General features: G+C 37.7%; 1 long non-coding RNA gene across 1 annotated transcript in view; it reads left to right on the plus strand.

Annotated features, from left to right (window-relative positions):
- The window catches only part of LOC134159842 (uncharacterized), a 30,536-nt gene extending 15,692 nt beyond the window's left edge, over positions 1 to 14,844 (plus strand). Inside the window, exon 5 of the long non-coding RNA XR_009963317.1 lies at positions 14,544 to 14,844. This is a non-coding gene — a long non-coding RNA (uncharacterized LOC134159842). The remainder of the gene's footprint in view (positions 1 to 14,543) is intronic.
- Positions 14,845 to 19,798: the final 4,954 nt, after the last annotated feature.

Consider the following 19,798-nt stretch of genomic DNA (forward strand, 5'->3'; position numbering starts at 1 on the left):
CATATAAAATGATGCCTCATCTCTCCTTTCCCTTAAAAATAACCAATGGAGTCTAAACTCCTCTGTACACAGTAACCTGTGTCATACTTCATTAGAATCATAGAATCATAGAATAGTTAGGGTTGGAAAGGACCTTAAGATCATCTAGTTCCACCCCCCCTGCCATGGGCAGGGACACCTCACACTAAACCATCTCACCCAAGGCTCTTTCCAACCTGGACTTGAACACTGCCAAGGATGGAGCATTCACAACCTCCCTGGGCAACCCATTCCCGTGCCTCACCACCCTTACAGTAAAGAATTTCTTCCTTATATCCAGTCTAAACTTCCCCTGTTCAAGTTTTAACCTGTTACCCTTTGTCCTATCACTACAGCCCCCAGTGAAGAGTCATAATAGTACGTATACATAATAGTCATACATAATAGTATGTATAGTACTTAGTGTAGTAGATAGATAGATATAGTAGACAAAATAGTATCTTTAAGCACAACAACTATTACTTTTGTTCACGTCTGGCAAGACCCTTATTCTTTCTCCTAAGGGAATTTATACTATGATGAATAAAAAGAGAGAGATAAATATTAAAGCTATGTCAACCACAGCTAAACAAATATCTCTCTTTATCAAAAAGACAGACCATTTCTGACATCTTAAAGAGATTTTTTTTACGGGCTGTTCTAACAAAGTCCTAGAAAAGTCTCCTACTATTAAATTAGTATGTCTGTTCAGCATGCTTGCATACCAAATGGGAATTTATGCTGTGTTAGCCAATAATGCACTTGCAGAATTTTTACCTTAATGCAAACAATGATCTTAATAAGCATATTAAATTGGAACACAGTATCTGATGATGTGCATTTTATTTTGCTACTAACAGGCTGAATTACATGCTAAAGGTTTGCTGCCAAATAAAAACCTAGCCAGTCCATAAAAGTGATTTAATAACAGATTCCTGTAGTGCAGTATTCCTGCATCTCCCTTTAACTACTGTGGTTTTAAAATCCATCTTTTCTCATTTCATTTACAAAAATGCTTCTCTTTTGAGCATTATGAAAGTGAAAAGGGCTACAAGCATGCAGGTGAGCTAGTGAAGCCTGCCACATATGATGACATGAAAGCTGTCTGTATTAAAGGCAGTAGGAAAACACTAGTGAGGAGGAATTCTCACATAAAGTACAGTCACATACAGAATAAAGACATTGAAAATAGGCAATAGCATTGTCACTACTACATACCTCCCAAACTGAATAAATTAAGCCTTTTCAGAGGGAAGTAAACGTTTTTGAAATAGATGGTTAAACTTTGACTATTTAAAACCAAGTATTTTCTTACCAGTTAAAGTTTGCTGAAGCAAGTGGGAGCATTTCCAACTGAGAAGCATCTGAAAAAAAATGTTGCTTTTTAACTTTTTTGTCCTAGGAGGATATTCTATAGCTGCATTTTGTGATTTTTCCTTGTATTTAATCACTGTATTGTGTGATTCCTTCTCTACCTTTCCCACTTTAGGCAAAATATAATCTTGGAACCCAGCTTCATAATTTTGATATGCATATAATTTTACGTAGTTGGTGAATCCAGCATGCAATGGTAAACAGCAGGGAGGGGCACAATGGAAACTCATTTGTTAGTTTTCCCACTTGGAGGCAGTTATTTTTATAAATTACTGATATTGGACACTGTAGGAGTGCCCTTTTTCATGTACACTGAAGTACTTCACTGGCCCCAGGAGTCACTAAGACTAGTGGATTTTAATAGTTATAGATCTTAAATGAAGGGTTAGAAATTGTTTCTTTTCATTACAATTACAACAAGGAATTAACCCCAAGGGTATCCACTTAATTTCATAATATATAGACTGGAACGCTAATAATGTGTCTCTTCTAAAATGTAATAAAGAAGCAACTGCCCCTTGGTTCCCTAGGGTAGATTTTTGTAAAATGTATTACAAAAAATGTAACACAAAGAAGATTTTATGTTAACAAGCTTTGTAATGTCGCTAGCTCCAGTGCTCAGAGTGCTCTGAAGCTCATAGACACCAAGCATTCGCACTGTTTTTACAGCAGGAATTTAGTACCAGCCTTTCCGTATCACTTCACTGATACAAGTTAAAACTAAACCAGTGAAAGGAGTGGAGGGTAATTTACAATTAAGCACATAAAGAAGTGAAAGAGCAGAAGGAGGAAGAGGGAGTACAGTAGTACAAAGTAATTACTTCCTTCAAGGTCCACTTGGACCTATCCACCAGCCAAGTTTCCTGTGTTATTTTAGTCTTCCATGCCCTATTGCAAAACAAACCTTGCCCTTACAATTGGCAGCAAGTGAACTTCAGTACATTTGCAGTTCCATTTGCACTTGTGAGTAGCAGAGTAGCCTCTGACCTCTCAGTCATTATGGATGGTGACTGTGGAACAAATTCCTGGCCAAGATCTTACTGGACCAAGCCATGGTTTTAAAACTAGGTTAAAGACATTTCTATTTGCTGATTATTTTAGTGGATCTGACTAGATACAGTATCCTGGGAAAGCTTTGCGGTAAAGACAGCAGAAAAGAAGTACACTAGATGTGCCTATTCTGTACTGAAAGGAAAAACATGCAGTTAAAAGAAAAGTCCTTTTTGTTTTGATTTGATTTCTAATCGTAATGCTTCTAGGCATTTCTAATAGAGGTTCTAAGATTGTTGCTTCTTGAAGAAAATTCATTAAGGAATAAACTGTTGGCCAGTGTTTTTTAATTATTCATGATATGCCCAGATTTCTGTGCATCTACTTATGTTGCAAATACTCTGTTTGCAACAGCAAATTTAAATAAATTGCCTGAATAATCACAGGCATCTGCAAATGCTCAGCTGATGTGTTTTCACTCATTCCCTAAAACTGGGTACCCCAGAGTTACTTGAGTAAGAATTTTACCTATAATTTGTGGCTTGTATGCATTTATTGGACTCCTACTCTCAAATGCTGGAAATCCAAAGTCATGATCTCTGAACTAACTTTTCTAGTTAAACTGATAGTTCCCATTCAATTTATGTAAAATTTTCTATAAAGATGCAAAAGCACCTGTCTTTAACAAAAGTTACTCTTGCTAACTGTCAGAGATATGCCAAGGCAAGAGAGAATAGATGTCTAGAAGGCTGCCAAGAAAAAGAATGGAAATTGAAAGAGTGAGATAGCACTGTTCACTAGCACAGTACATGGAAATGCATCCAGCAGTACATTACAAGCAGAGGTGGGAATGCTAAGCACCATATATGCCTACAATTTACATTGTATGGGCCTGACAGGAAGAGGCACAGCAGTGTCTATTTTAAAGGTTATTCCCTGTTGGGCAGGGAATAACTTGATGAAATGTAACAAGAGAAAGTGTAGAGTCCTGCATCTGGGCAGGAACAACCCCAGGTTCCAGTATAGGTTGGGGAATGACCTGTTAGAGAGCAGTGTAGGGGAGAGGGACCTGGGGGTCCTAGTGCAGGACAGGATGACCATGAGCCAACAATGTGCCCTTGTGGCTAAGAAGGCCAATGGCATCCTGGGGTGTATTAGAAGGGCGGTGGTTAGTAGGTCGAGAGAGGTCCTCCTTCCCCTCTACTCTGCCCTGGTGAGACCCCATCTGGAATATTGTGTCCAGTTCTGGGCCCCTCGGTTCAAGAAGTATAGGGACCTGCGGGAGAGAGTCCAGTGCAGGGCAACGAAGATGATTGAGGGAGCGGAGCATCTCCCTTATGAGGAAAGACTGAGGGAGCTGGGTCTCTGTAGTTTGGACGGAGACTGAGGGGTGACCTTATTAGTGTCTATAAATATATAAAGGGGGGAGTGTCACGAGGATGGAGCCAGGCTCTACTCAGTGGCAAACAATGATAGGACAATGGGTAATGGGCACAGACTGGAACACAAGAGGTTCCACTTAAACTTGAGAAGAAACTTCTTCTCAGTGAGGGTGACGGAACACTGGAACAGGCTGCCCAGGGAAGTTGTGGAGTCTCCTTCCCTGGAGACATTCAAAACCCGCCTGGACACATTCCTGCGTAACATTATCTAGGTGTTCCTGCTCCGGCAGGGGGATTGGACTAGATGATCTTTCGAGGTCCCTTCCAATCTCTAACATACTGTGATACTGTGACTGTGAGATCAGATCAGAAAGATTACAGAATGGCAGAATGGCTGAGTTTGGAAGGCACCTCTGGAGGTCATCTTGTCCAGTCCTCCTTCTCAAGAAGGGCTACCTAGGGCCAGGTGCCAAGGACCATGTCCAGATAGCTTTTGAGTATCTCCAAGAAGGGAGACTCCACACACTCTCTGGCAACCTGTGCCAATGCTCAGTCACCCTTACAGTAAGAAGTGTTTCCTGATGTTCCGATGGCATTTCCTGTGTTTCAGTTTGTGTCCATTGCTTCATATCCCATCACAGGACACTAGTGAAAAGAGCCTGGCTCCATCTTCTGTGCACCCTCTCTTCAGGTATTTATGCATATTGATGGGGTTGCCCCAGAGCCCTCTCTAGGCTGAACAGTTTCAGTTCTCTCAGCCTTTCCTTGTAGGAGAGATGCTCTAGTTCCTCAGTCATCTTCGTGGCCCTTCTCTCTAGTATGTCCATGTCTCACTTATATTGGGATGCTCAGAATTGGACATAGTGCTCCAGGTGTGGCCTGGAGTGCTGAGTAGAGGGGAAGGATCACCCCCTTTGACTTGCTGTCAATGCTTTGCTGAATGCAGCCCAGAATACCCTTAGCCTTCTTTGTTTAAAAAACAAACAAACAAGAAGAGTGCCTCTGCAGCTGGCACTTTCACCTCACAGTGAAGTACAGTGGGTTGCTTTCTACTGAGACGCCTTTGTGCCATTTCAAGCCTTCCCTCACTTTTCTTTTTCTTAATTTTTTTGCTTTTCTTTTTCCATTTCTGATTTCCATGGGAAGTCACCTCAAAATTTTGACTGATAACCTCCATCTAAAAAAAAACTAAAACAAAGCAAAACAAAATTCCCCAGAAAATAATCTGGGAGAAAAATCTAAATTCATAAGTTTTGCCAGACAGTTTCAGTTAATTTTATTTTACTGTTATTAAATTTGGCATTTATGGGCCTTTTCTTTTTCCTTTATTGGCATATTGGGGAAAGATTTACATAAGACAATTTACATTTTAACTTTCATCACTTTCTCCAGTTTGCAATGTTAATGTTCTTAAATGTATCCTGAAGCCAGTACACTCTGTAAGAACAGCAAGAGCAAAAATGCCAAAGAATACAGGAGAGGCAGAATAGAAGTTCAGCATGCAACTGAGTTAGAAGGCTGAGAGAGTCTGAAGAGAAAAGCTTCAGTATTAAAGGAAATGCTTGCAGCCATTTTTTCCACTTGTGAACAATTACTCATATGCAACTGAGTAATAATTGCAACTGAAATCACATGAATGATTTCAGCACTCAGAGTTATGATCATGGATCATAATCTGGATTTTAATGAAGGAAAAATTAAGAAATAAAGTGCTATGGATCTCTTAAAGAACTGGTTTGTTTTTTTTTTTGCAAATGGTAAGTCAGAGTTGTTTCACTATGTGAAGTCAGGTTGAAATTCTGTATATGTTAGGAGTTAAACTGGAGATCTTGGTGGAAGGGCATCCATTTCATTTCTTCATAGGAAAGCACCCATGCTAAGTTTCTTTCATTTCTTCCATCTATTCACAAGTGATACAGAAGTGAGTCATTTCAAGGGAAGTCTGTGTTATAGCAAGATAAAAAATGTGATGTACTTCACAAACGGTGTTATCTCCTTCAGCCAGATACAAACACAGATACTATAGGTTAGGTGCCAATTTGTTTCACACAAATGACATGCTGTAAATCACTCCTGCTGTATTGTCATGTATCTAGTCATATTGTACCCAGCCCCTGTGACCCTAGGATAGATTCACTTGTAAGAAATTCATGGTTAAACATATACTATTAAAAATGGAAGTACCATACTTGAGATCTGGAAGCGGGCATCTGAAGCACCGACTATTCCACTTTATGGGTATTGTAATTTTTGCCCTTTTTTTTACAGTGCTAGGTAAGTATATGGGATTTTTTTCCAGTAAGGGTTATTATTTCTGTGATAGGCACCAGATGTTCTGTGGCCTTTATTCTAAAATCCCCATTCTTTTTAAATGCCTTTATTCAGCATGAAAATATGTTACTTGTCCATTTGATAGGTTTTTGAAAAGGCATAAAAAATGAAGTCATCATAAGTACTAAGGTCATGCTTTCATAAATAATTGTTTTTGAGAAACTGGCTGTAGAGAATAGTATCTACTGTGCACAGCCCAAATTGTACTGGGATCTGTGTTGTGGAGAGTATGAGACAGCTATAGACTCCTACCTGCAGAAAGACCAATTTACAAATCACAAAAAAAAACCACGCTGATTTGGACTCTTAAGAAAGGCAAGTAAGGGAAGAATATTTAGAATACTCAATCCATGTGATGCTTTCCAACAGGTTAAGTCTTGAAAATGCCTCATCATAAACTTCCATAGGGAGCCCATGTCAAAGGAATAGAAAAAATGCCATGGTATTTATAGTCAACATGGGGGTAATGTTGAATGCATAGCTGGAGGTGTGAAAAACAGGCCAAAGGGATGGGGGATGTAAAAACATGTTTGGGATGCTGAAATTACCTTTCTCTTTGGGGAGCAGAGGCTAGGCAAACTGCTTGTGATTAGTAATTTAGTATTGCTTCATTTAATCAAATTCTAGATCTTGAAAGAACCTATTCCAGATTTTTTTTTCCTAATTTTCAATATAAGGATAGCTTTAAGCAAGTAAATAATTCGTTATCCTTCATATAGAAGGTTTTATGCAGCATATCATTGAGTAAGGACTTAAATCAGACTCTGTTCAGGTTGTTTGTATATCAGATGGGGTAACTGGTACTCAGCAGGTCTGATAAAAAAGGCTATGGAAATACTTGAAGTAATCTTTCTATAAGGATTTTTAAAAGTCGATTTGATTTATGAATATGAAAAATTCTTCTGTCTCTCCTGGTTATAAATGTCAAGGCACCAAAAGAATACGATGCACTTTGTAACTAATCTTTTAGTTGCACCAAGATATTATTAGCATGGAGGGGCACGTGCTAGGAATGGGAGCATCTTTTTGAGAAGTGAGGAAAGTATTTCTATTTTTAAAATGGAGCATGCTGTCTTATTCATCTCTGATCGTTTCAAATGTGTGATATTCTTTTATTAACTCATACTTCTTTTATTAAGAAAATCCAGGTGGGTTCTTCTTGCTTTCATAATACCTGTAGAATACACTAAAGTTCACTTGAGGAGAAAAAAATCACTCCGTTTTCCTCCCAAAGTGCACCTTATAGAGAGTTCTAAATAGACTACACTCTCACATTCAAACTTGAAAAGCAGGGTTTGTGCCACTTTTCTCAGTAAAAGCCAATGTGCAGTTGTACTAATATCTTTGGGGAAATATAACTGTCCAGAAGGTACACTGAGGTCTAGGATGTAAGTAGGTACAAAATTCATTCCAATTTAAGCAACTACATTATGACTTGATTTTTGTGAGGCCAGTAAAGTTTGTGCAGAGCATTCATTTTTATTATTAGGAGAGGAATGGTCTGATCACAGCCAAGACATTTTTCATGGTCTTTCTTACTTGCCTTGAGCAAAAACTGATAAATAGCAGCAGAGACAGCTGTGCTTATAGCCAGAGATTGTGGCTCTCAGCCTCACTCTGTGGTTTCACAAAAGCACAGCTTACTGCTTGAAATTTCCAGCCAAACTGCTTTTCTACACTATATCTGTTATAATACATACTTTTCTGCACCAAATAGACCCTTTTACTTGAAGAAATTCACCACAGGGAGTGATAATGCCATGTCTACTTAAACTTGCATATAATCCATTTCCATATGAGCACTGAGATACTAGCTAAAGGACTTGCAGAACACCTGGTGTCCATATCATTTCTTTTGTAGTCTTTCAAAATCCTAGAGAAACCATAAGTAGGTGTAGTTAAACTAATGTCAGTAATAATCCTAAATTTCTTTAGTTACTTGGGAGCGGATGACAAATCAGGACACTTAAAATATGCAGAGCTGGTGTGAGTAATACATGTGAAAGACAAAAAAGTAGCAGCATGATCTTGCTTATTGGATGGTTTTCAAAGAACACCCAAATTCAGATGGTATAGGAAATTAATGTGCTATGCAGTCATTGATGCTGCCTGAAATTGCATGTGTTGTCATGTCTTTAAAATGTTGTGATCCTAAACCTCTTCTCAGGACAGTGGACTAGGAGCTGACACTGTGGTACCCTGGTACATAGGGTACCTGGAGCAATCAGCCATCATGTGGCAAACTGGGTATGGTTCTCTCCTCATCTTCTGTGGATTTCAGCCTTCTCTTACCTCTCAAAACAGTGTGCTGTCCACCAGCAGTGGTAGAGGTGGGTCTGCAACCAGATTTTAAGTGGCAAAGTTCAGACGTGCTACTGCTATTGCTCATGTAGTTGCATGAGCAATATTTTATTCTTAAATATTTATCAAAACAAAACACTTTAAACAAGACTTTAAACAAAAAAAAGCTCTTTTCCTCCACCTCGTGACTTCATGAGTAGAGAGACTGGGCATGTGAACTTAAATCTTTCCAAGGCAAAGAATTGTATCCAGGTTTTATATGTGATAAATGAGCACTCCTGTTCCATGAGAGATCTGATCTATTTGATTATATTTATTAGACAGGTCTAGAAGACATGAAGATTGAACAATTGACAAATTTATGGATCCAGATTGGACTGTGGTGGGGTCTTGGCATGTGTTTCATTTACAGGATGAATATGGATGTGTGATACATGAACAAATTAATGTGTACAAAGAAGTGAAATCAATGTGTCAGCTACAGTCTCTTATGTAGTGTACATGCAAATCCTTCTTACCCGTCTTTCACTGTTGGAGGAGGTATCATAAAGGCATGTTCAAAATCATAAAGTCATACATGAAGTTTCCTGTTTGCGTGTTCTGGACTTAGAAGCAACAGAGAAATAAATTTTCTGGTGGAAAAATTAAATATGTATGGCATCTAACTGCTTTCAAGGCTGGAGAGCTGTTGAGTTGGGTAGGTGGATTGCAGTCTTACACAAAGTGTTCTGTGGGAGCTGAGCAGTCGTGACTGTGCTGTCAGCAATTGATAATCAGAGAGCAGTACTAATGAACCTTTTCTGCTTCCAATAACTAAACTACCTAATATCGTCTGATGCAACACACAATGTAGATGCACTTGAATATTTTTATATCTAGTTCTGTGTATCTTCCTTTTATTAATTTCCCACTAGAAACCTCTCTAGATATTTAAATACCTTAAATTACCCAAAGACTGATAAATCAAAAACAGATATAGCAAATTAAGTTACATGGGAGACATGTTTATGGCAAACAAGCTAATATTTTCATTGTGTGTGAAGAGGGGACCAACATCATAACATGTTGACTGTGACACTAAATGTGCTACTCCACCTCTGTGTCTGTGTTCAGTAGTCTGCAAAATTATGATGATGATACCTACTATACACAACTGTTGAAAGAATTAATTCATTAGTGTTTGCAAAGAACTTTGAGATCCTCTAGCAGAAGGTACTACACAATTGCTAAGCATTAATTTATTACTATTATTCAATAGGACATGTAATATAAATCTTTAAAAAAAGCAAACAAAAGGCTAATCAGGAGTCTCTTTTTCGCACTGTCAAAACTGATAATGACCAAATAGTCTTGTTTGTGGAAGAACAAAAAAAAATAACCCATGCTACTTGGTATGTTGAAGCAGCAATTAGCACGCATTGTAGGGAGAAGAAGTGGAGCTAGACCAGAAATGAGCCTTGATGAGCCTAATTGCCTTTAATTATTCCTAAACATTTTCTTGTTGTCTGTCTTATGAAGGCAGAAGAAACCCTGTATCTCTAAAAAGAAATAAGGCTTGGTTTTGTTTTCGTCTTTTAAAGAGGGACATAATAGCCACCATAGAAACATGCTCTTAATCAACGGCATTAAACTCCTGGCTGCTCTGCTTCTCTTGAAATTGCCTAGCTTCATTATTATCAGGGGGAAGGAGGAGGAGAAGGGGTTTAATCACTATTTAGCTTTTCTTAGCAAATTAAAATATTAATTACAATACACATTATTTTATCTTTGCTTAAGTTATTTGTAAGTATTGGTGAATGAGAGCTCACTTCAAGTTGGAGTAAATTATTCTCAAACTATTCAGACTTACTTTTTCAATTCCTCTTAAAAAATCATCAGGGCGTGAAATGGTGTCTTCTGAGAGGGAAGAAAAAACATCTTTTCTCTTTTTTTGGTCTTGAAGATAACTGTGTAATTAAAGGTAAATTTTCTACAAACTAAAATGTGATTACTTCAGCACAGTCAAATGCTATGGGAAGCTGAGCAATGGAAGACCAAACACCTCCAGACGAATGGATGGGTGTTTCTCTTTTTTTACTGTTTAGATGATGCAATGCAGTAATCAACCTGATTTTTTTTCAGTTCACAGAATAATGAAAGAGAGGAGGAGGCTTTTGGTTAAAGGAACTACCATAGGAAATCCATGACCTCTGCAAGTCTACCTCTCTCAAAGCTTATATTAGTGATGTTATTTTGGTTGATGGAATACAGAAATATAGCGGGATTAGAAAAAATGATTTATAAAATGAGCAAGGTTAGCACTATTATGCATCTTTTGTAAGCATTGTACACCTTTTCTTGGTGCGTCCATGCCATTTTTAATTTTTTGATGTGAGCTTTCTGCTTTTCTGTTAATCTCATAGGGAAGAAAATTTGCAGAAAGGAAACAAATTAAACAATATCTCTAGATCAAATTGTGGCTCAATAAACTTTTTCTTTTAATTAAAATATGTGCTGGCATAAATCAGTATAGTTCTATTAACTGTAATGAAGCTATGTTGATTTATAACAACTGCAGATACAATTAATTAATCTATCGAAGTAGTTTGAGTAGAATTACATGGAAGGCTGTAGGAAATACATAGTGCTATGTCAAACAGATGTAGTCCTACATGCATTGCTGGCATTGCTGCAGGTCAATGGACAATAGACAGAGGAAGCCAAAAGCATATTACTGGTTTTCACTAAACTGTGATCTGAGACTTCTGCTTTCTTTATGGTTGTCTTGCAAAGTTTGTGGATATTGCAGGGAAAAGCTGGGCATGACTAAGTAGCTGAGGGAGCATTTAGCCTCTATCAAGAAAGCCCTACTAGTCATTGCATCTACATCTGCATTCTGAACACTGAAAGGTATTTAAGAGATATGTTGGCTGATTTAATTAATTCAGATTACTAGAATTAAATCTTTTGGTAAACAGAGGGGGAAAGAATCTGGCCGTGAAAGTAAACCTTTTTTTCATTTCTTTTTTTTTTTTTTTTTAAAATGGTCAAGTTACCAATTAAGAAAAAAACTGAAGTGAAATTTGCCAGCAGCAACTTCCATTTCAGTTCAGTTCTAGACCCGACCTCTTTTACCATTGTCATCTTTTCCTTTCACCTTAAAGAACAAATATGTTAAAAGCTCAGGGTATATGTGTGGAGAGGGTCAACCAACCTAAACAATATTTTTAATTGTAGCCATGGGATATTCATCTCAGAAGACAGGCCATGGGGTCAAAGGATTTTTCTTAATTGCAGAATCCTTACACAGGCTTACCCCTAGACATTCTTGCTGACCTTCATTATTGATGCGGCCTAACTTGCTGGCCTTTTTTTATTTTATGTGGCACTTCATTGTCCTGCCCCATTGCTGTGTTTTCTGACTCTTTTCTAGTTGTTCTTTTTATTGTTGCTATTGTTCTTACGCTGCAAGTAAAGCTGAGAAAAATGCATTATGAAGCCTGGTTACATCACCTCCTGTGGCAGTGGAAGCCACAACCATGAAGACAGCATTTGATTAATCCTGCAGGCCTTTATATATGCTACTTCTCACCAAATATGATTTTTTTCTGTTTGTATGTGGGTGCTCTTGGGCTACACATGACAGGAAGAATGTCTTCCTAGGACCCAGCCTAATGCAATGGACAACTAATGCTGTCCTTTGCTTGCAATTTTCTAATAAATTTGTGATGGAGAAGATGAAGCTAGTGAATATTTGGAGTGGCAGAATGCTAAATATTGCTCACCTTGGAAGCCTTGAGGGTTTGGGCCATCCTGAAGGATCATAAAGCCACTTTCTGAATTATTTTCTCTTCTCATATTCAGATGAATTTTCTTTATTGCATACAAGTAAGAAATTTTCAAAGTATTTTTCACCTTGCCAAACTATTCAGTTCAATTTTCATTTTCCATAAAGCATATCTACTAACACCAGTATCATACACTCTAAGCAATGTTCTTCCCTGTGCTTGGGTTGTTACTTTAAAGAGTTCATTGTTTTGCAGCTACTCATAGGCCAGATGCTCTTTGTCATAGTTGCTTTCCCCTAGCTCTCAGCATGTATAGATTTGTATGAAGATTTACGGCAGTGGTTTAAGCACATGGAACTTCTGCTATTGCCTTTACAATGCCCTCCCCCCAAGGTTTCCTGGGGTAACTCATCTAAATTCCTAGCTGAACTAAGAAATTAAATCCTTAATAATAAAATATCTATATTATCTGCTTGAGGATGATGAATTGGTGGTTTTGTGCAGGATTATGTACATCTTATGCGCAGATGTTTGACCTTCCCTTTAGACATGTGTTACTTTTGCATTTAGTGAGGAATGGGCTTGGTGTTCCAGCAAGTGGTTGGATCGGGCCCTTTGAAGGCTTTGATTGTGCTTCTCTGTGGCAAAATCAATGCATGAGAGCAAATGGTTGTACCTATTTGCTCCTTTACCTGTGTCAGTACAACTCCCTACGAGCCGAGAGGAATCCAGCAATTAGAAGGTTTTTTTCAGGGTAGAGGGGAGGGAAGTTAATAGGAACCATATTAGTACAGCTGCTAGATGTGTAACATTTTATTTGCTCTGTGATCTTTGCTTGCTGTATACGAGACAGCAGTTGAAACTTTAGTCCTGAAATCAGATTTAGCAGCTGGGCTGCCACAGAGTTCAGTTTGGATCGGAAGCTGGAAGCAGCTGTTTTTATGAAGGTGAAATCCTGCATCAATCTGTCACTGATCCTGTTGATTTCACAGCCTCTGTAGAGCTCTTACCTCCTCTTATTCTCAAAGGTACAACTTTATCTTCCTGAGGATCTTCACTTTGAAGAGTGCAAAAGTTGTTGTAATTCCCAGGTCAGGGGAGACTTGTTTTCCCAGCTCCTGGTAAGCTTAAAGAGAGCCTGAGCTAGGATCCAGTAGCTTGTTTGAGAAATGCAGAAATGTGAAGAAAGCAGCAGCATCTGCTGAATTCCTGATAATCCTCTTGGTTTATATATTATTATTTTTAATTATTATTACAATAATATAATATATTTTATATATTATTATTTTATATATTAGTATTTTTTTAATGACAAAGTCTTTGTGTTTGACACATGAGTACCTAAAATTATGTGCAACTTACTTACTTTGAGCCCAGAAAACCTCGGAAAAGATGAAGAGATCTTCCAGACCCAAGTAGACATCTTATGCTGCCATCAGCACTTTACTGCATTCTTCTGTGCCAGTTATTTTACTAGGTTACATCTCTGTGCCTTAAAAATTTGCCTTTTCGACCGCTACTGTGAGGGGAAGCAAGCTGAAGATAAAGTAGCCTCGTTGACTGTGAAAGGTCCAGTGGGTCTGGTGCTAACCTCTGAATTTTATCAGAGACAATGTGGTAACACAGTCTTAAGTCTAAACCTCACAAAGTTTGGAGCATCTAAAGAAAGGCTGTGTTACAGTAGTTTAAGGGGTACTTCTGGTAGTCATTTAATTTCATTTTGCACTAACAACAAATCTTTCCATGCATAGTAAAGATAACAAAGACTGAAAATACTTTTTTTGAGTGGATATGTTTATTAATATTCCTAATTTATCAATTACTTGCAGTGAGTATACAAGAAAAGCCCCAGACAGATGAGATCTATCCCTGTCTGCTCTGTGTTAACACATCTCTCTATCTGTTAGCAAGCTCAGAATTATTCTCATACAAAATCATATTTTGATTCTCCTGGTAGTATTTTCATAGTGATGTGGTAGTTCTGACAAACAGTTTCAAAAATCAATTTACACTTGATAGCAATAAATTTCTGATAGACATTGGGAAGTTTTCAAAGCAATTCTACCCTTTGCCATTCCATAATCACACAGACATAATTATGTTGCAGGGTGATGCTGTACAAAGATAACTAAGACAGTGTTGATATATGAAACAGAACCATATTTGTAGAGTGGTCCTTTGCCAGAATAAATATGTTGTTTTCCTCATCAGAGTTGCTAAGCCCATCTAAGTATCCAGCAGTATGACTATACAGCTCCCAGCAATCAGCTATTTAATTCAGAGGTAGCAATTATTCATGGAAATTCAGTGTGTAAGATATAGTTATCCTGGGAACATCCTCCTCGTGGTACAGTTATGTTAATCATCTCAATTCCTTCAGAACCTTCAGCAATGGAGAACATATGAGGGTGGCCCTTAAGAATAAATATGGAGAATGGAAAATCTTCTCAGATGTAAAAGGTTAAGTTGGGAGTGTTCAAGGAAGCCTGACTTAAAACAAAGCTGTGGTGTATGAAAGTGAATGTTTTCCACTAATGTAACTTTTCAAAGTTTTGATTTTCATTTTCAGTGCTACCAACCATGGAAGCTTCTGTTTCAGGCAAGAACAAATTGGAAACTCTGACGCTCAGCCAAACAGCAACTCAGTAGGGAAAGCTTTGACTCTAGACACTATTGAGCTGGTATCTCTAAAGCTTAAAATCATATTTTGAAACTGCTAATAAACCATCACACATAGTCTCAAAAGGGCATTTTTTTCCTCTATGTAATGCTATACTTTTGCTTGTATTAGTTAGAACTGTCCTCATTTCTGATCTTTGCTGTAGCTTCTTCCTTCACCTCTTTCATTACTCAGCAGCAAGCTTGTATGTTATGTGCAGAAGAAATATTAGTCCTGTGTGAACAGCCTACATGTGGTTTGCATACCACTGAACTTCACTTAATTGGATTGAAGGTGAGTGGAAAGCTGCCTACAGTTATACCAACTATAGTATGAGATGAACATTGCCTCTCAAGCAACATGGTATGGCATATTGTGGCTAAGAATTACAGTGTACCCTGTTATGAAATGGATTCTCAGATCATAGCCTTTACTTCCGTAGCAGCTGCTGACAAATTGTGATCACCTAAGTCATCTGGAAACTCATGGACTTTGGAAACTGAAGTTATCTTCTGCTATATTTTTCTGTGTATATGTATATATGTATATACACACACACACAGTGGCATAGGTACATCTGATAATTCAGCAGAAGTCAGTAAAAGATAAACCAGACATATTTCTTGAAGTGTCACATAAAACACAAACAACAAAGTTCCTATTATAGAATGGCTGTAACATGAGTGGACACTTTCATTCAGAAGTGGAGTAGACCTCTTACAAAATCTTCCTGAAATTCACCCTCCTGCCTTCTCATTGGCAATGTGTTTTTTTTAGTTCATACAACCCCTAAAATCGAATGATCAGCTTGTATCTGGTTGCACAGGTACCTAGAAAAGGAATCTTAAATTACAGCTGAAAGTAGATTCATTTCTAGCATTTTACAAGGTTCAAGAAGTCCAGTGGCAATGCAATGTCGAATATAGTCCAACCCATTCTCTTATAGTTGTATTTGACATTGCAGGATTTTATTTTATTTTTAAGAACCTTAGTAACAATGCTTTCAGGGTAGGTTTTCATCTTCATCATCTATTTGACACTGTCAGCAGTGAATGCAATGTAATCAATAGTCCTGACCTAGGATTTATTTTGCAGCCCAAGATTGGCTTTAACATTTGTCAGGTCATATTTTTCCCAACTTTTTTTTCCCCGCAATGTAATGAGTAAAATTCTAGGAGAGAAGAGGAAGATTGAGATGAAAACTGAGATTCTCAAGTCCATCTTCTTCCATTTCATTCCCAAATATAGTGAAAGGTGGCAATAGCACACCTAGCTAATCTTTCCCACAGGACCTTCCCCCCCCCCCCGATGAGGAACAAAGCTTGAGACCAACCCAATACTTCCAGCTTGTTCTCTTAGCAACAGGAGAAGCAGTTACCATGCCATAGTTCACAGACACTACCAGAGAGCAGGCATGTAGATCTTGCTATCATCCTCCAAATCCCCTATTTTTAGAGTGGGTGATTGGAATAGAAAACCGTACACTTAAATGCCTGCTTTTGATTGAGGAGGACTCAGCTGACACTTACAAGTAACCTGAAACTGTATGGAAAAGCAGGCAAACGTAGGAAGACACAGCTTGCAAGAAGAGGAACAGTGTCTGTTTCCCTCTGAGCTGCTCCTGAGCTGCAGAAGTACCAGCAAGCACATTCACTGAGGATTATTTTTTTGTCCCTAAACAATGTAAATGAAAAAGTTTATTACCAGACTGGAGTGATCTGGGTCTTTTTTTTTTTTTTAAGTAGGTGTTTGGGTTTTTTTGTTAAAGCAGGTAAATGATGAGATTTTGAGTAACTTTAAAACACTCATTTTCCATTTCTACTAAGACTTCAGAAAGAAATCCTTTTGTACCATTTTCTACACCTTTTTCATCATCCTTTAAGTTCCCACTTATGTGAGTAACAGACCTTTTGCAGATGACAGTACTGAAGGATAGGGAGATTAAAAGAGATGCTTATGTTTTGAGAATAAAGACTGGGAGTTTAAAAGAGATATGATATGTATATTTATATGTTGTATTTACGTTTGACACTGAACTGTAATACGTTTTAAACAATTGCACAGCATTTGTTTGGTATGGTATGGCATTTGTATGGTAACTATTTTATGCCTGTAAGAATAAATGTGTGATTGAAACAAAGATGAAGACTCCTAATTCAAAATATTTCCAATTTAAACTGCAGAATTAAATACAGACATAAAGGGCTTTTTATTATTATAATCTCCCTGCTTGGTAGAATGATAATACCTTTGAATACAAAATAGCAAAGGTTGTAATATCACTTTTTTTCTGCTAAACCTCTTCATAAGATTGTGTATCTCTAACAGGAAAATATCTGAGAGGCAAGTATTTCCAAGATGAGGTTAAATGAATGAAAGTCATGTGGATTTCCTGAAAATCGTGAGCTTCACAAACACTGTTACATATTTTACTAATGCCTTCAGTCAGCAGAAGTGCAAGTCCTTATCTTTGTGTATAAATTTGCTGTGATTAATATTAAATATTGTACGATGTTTAAAGGATCATGGCCTCAACTAATAAATATGGAAGCATTGTAAACTTCTGGTTTCCGTTTAAAGGAATTAGACATGTAACAGCAATTGCTCTGTCTCTTAGAATGGCCCCCTAAAGTCCCATCTGAGTTGCTCTCTGGGCAGATGTCTTCACTCAGTGTCTAAAATGACACTAGATACTGTTGTTTAAACACAGAATTATTCTCACTGTTCATTGCTTGACTGCTCCTTGTGTCTTACAGGGGCAGAGAAATCTCAGATGTAATTAGGCAGCTCTGGGGATTTGCCCAAGGGTGCAAATCTAAGTTGTGGCTTTTCCCCAGCTGTTCCTGAAGCTGAAGCTTGCAAAAGGCCTGGTGGAAAGCAGCAGTTTAGAAATCTTGTTTTAAAAGGAACCTATGCCAGAGGATGCTTCCACAGTTTGCTATCAATCAGTGCTTATGCTGGTCCATCCTCTTTGTGCAAAGGATCTTGTGCCACAGCCTTTGATCTAGAACACATTGCAAGAGACTCGCTTGTCCCCCCCTTTCTGCAGATAAATTGCTCCAGGGAAGAGCACTGTTAAACAAAGCAAGAAAACCCAACCAAACAAAAAGAACAAAACCCAAACCAAACAAAAACAAAGGAACAAAAAACAACCAACCAACCAATCAAAAACAACAAAAAAAGCCCACAAAAAACAAAACCAAAACCCAAACAAACAAGCTAAAAGTATCTGTCTCATAATTGTGGAAAAGTTTTAAAAAAAAAAATCTTGAGGGAGATTTTCTGGTGTATGAACACTGTGCTCTCCCAAATGTCTTAACTTCTGAGTTAACCACCGAGTGCACATTCATTTTTTTTCTGTATTCTATGAGTTAATACAGCAGAATAATTGTGATTTTGACCCTCCACATAAGCTTGAGGACGTATATGAGAAGAGAGTCTGTCTCATATCACAATAAAGTAAATCAAGAATTCAAAATTGGGTGCAGAAGTGAAAAATGTATCTGCAGCTCACCTGTATTCATTCTGTTTTGAACAGGGATTCCAGAGCTTAGACATTTTTCAGGAAAGAAATGCTGGTATAGCAAAAAAAAAGAAGTATAATACATTAAATTAACTTATTTTAGCATTTATTTTGTATTGAAACAATCATTACAAAGCTGTTCAAGGCTGATGTTAGATAGCTGCCAATTTTACTAAATCTGAGCCAAGTTATAATTTCTAATTAATAATGCCAAAATATTGTACCAGGGCTTTAATAACGCCTCATGCAAGAATTTGATCAATAGCTTTTCCATACTGTAAATATTTCAAAGGTATTTAGCTACCTAAAGGCATCTTTAAAACAGACCTCTTTCATTTCTGGCATTCTACCAAAAACTCAGTCAGAGATACGCCTTTTGCAGCCTGTCAGGGTCATCACCAAATTCTGTTTATTTTACAATAAAGAACAGTTAGACAAGATTTGTATTATTCTTTAGGTGTAGAATGACAATTTAGGGGAGACTTCCTTTAGAAGTTTTTCAGGGAAGGACACGGTTTGTAGTTAACATTGTCAGGAGTATTGTTCTAACACGCTTTAAAAATGGATATATTAATTGCAACTTCATTTTACAAGTATTAACTTCAGAAGGTTAATCCCAGGTGCATGAGGAGGAGAACTGGAAGAAGATAAAACCCATGGGGTGAGATGAGAACAGCTTAATAACTGAAATGAAGTAAAAGATAATAATAATAGAAATAAAAGAATAATAATAATAGGAAAAAGAGAGCAGGAGGAATAAAACCCAGGAAACACAAGTGATGCACTATACAATTGCTCAACCCTTGCTGACTGATGCCCAGCCCACCTCTTGGCAATGATCAGCCCCTCCTGGCCAACTGACCCCCACATTCTATACCGAGCATGGTATGGAATACCCCTTTGGCTAGTTTGGATCAGGTGTCCTGTCCCTGCTCCCTCCCAGCTCCTTGTGCCCTCCCAGCTCCATTTGCTGGCAGAGCATGAGAGTCTGAAAAGTCCTTGATCATGGTGTTACTGAGCAACAACTAAAAACATCAGTGTATTATCAGCATTGTTCTCAGACTAAAGCCAAAACACAGCCCTGCATCAGCCTCTAGAAATAAAAGAATAATTATCCTAGCCAAAACCAGGACAGTAGAGTATATGAATATTAATTTAATGTCACTGTTGTGAAACCTTGCCTCAATAACATCAATATTCAAATGTTTCTAGGTAGCCCCCTTTCAAGGTTCAACTAGAATTTGGATTCACAAAATATACCTCTTTCATTCTGGCATTCTACCAAAAACTTTTGTGATATTGACACTAGTGGACTACTTTTATTAGCTATTCAGCAGGATTGATCGGTTTACTTTAAAATACACCAAATTTGCTACAATAAAGATTTCCACCAGCTCTTTGTTCTTTGCACCTCAAAAGGAGGATCTATTTTGGATCTTTATGCTTAAATCTC

Source organism: Pezoporus occidentalis, unplaced genomic scaffold (assembly GCF_034315485.1).
Source record: "Pezoporus occidentalis ecotype Australia unplaced genomic scaffold, CSIRO_AGI_Poc_V1 ctg151, whole genome shotgun sequence".
NCBI lineage: Eukaryota > Metazoa > Chordata > Aves > Psittaciformes > Psittacidae > Pezoporus > Pezoporus occidentalis.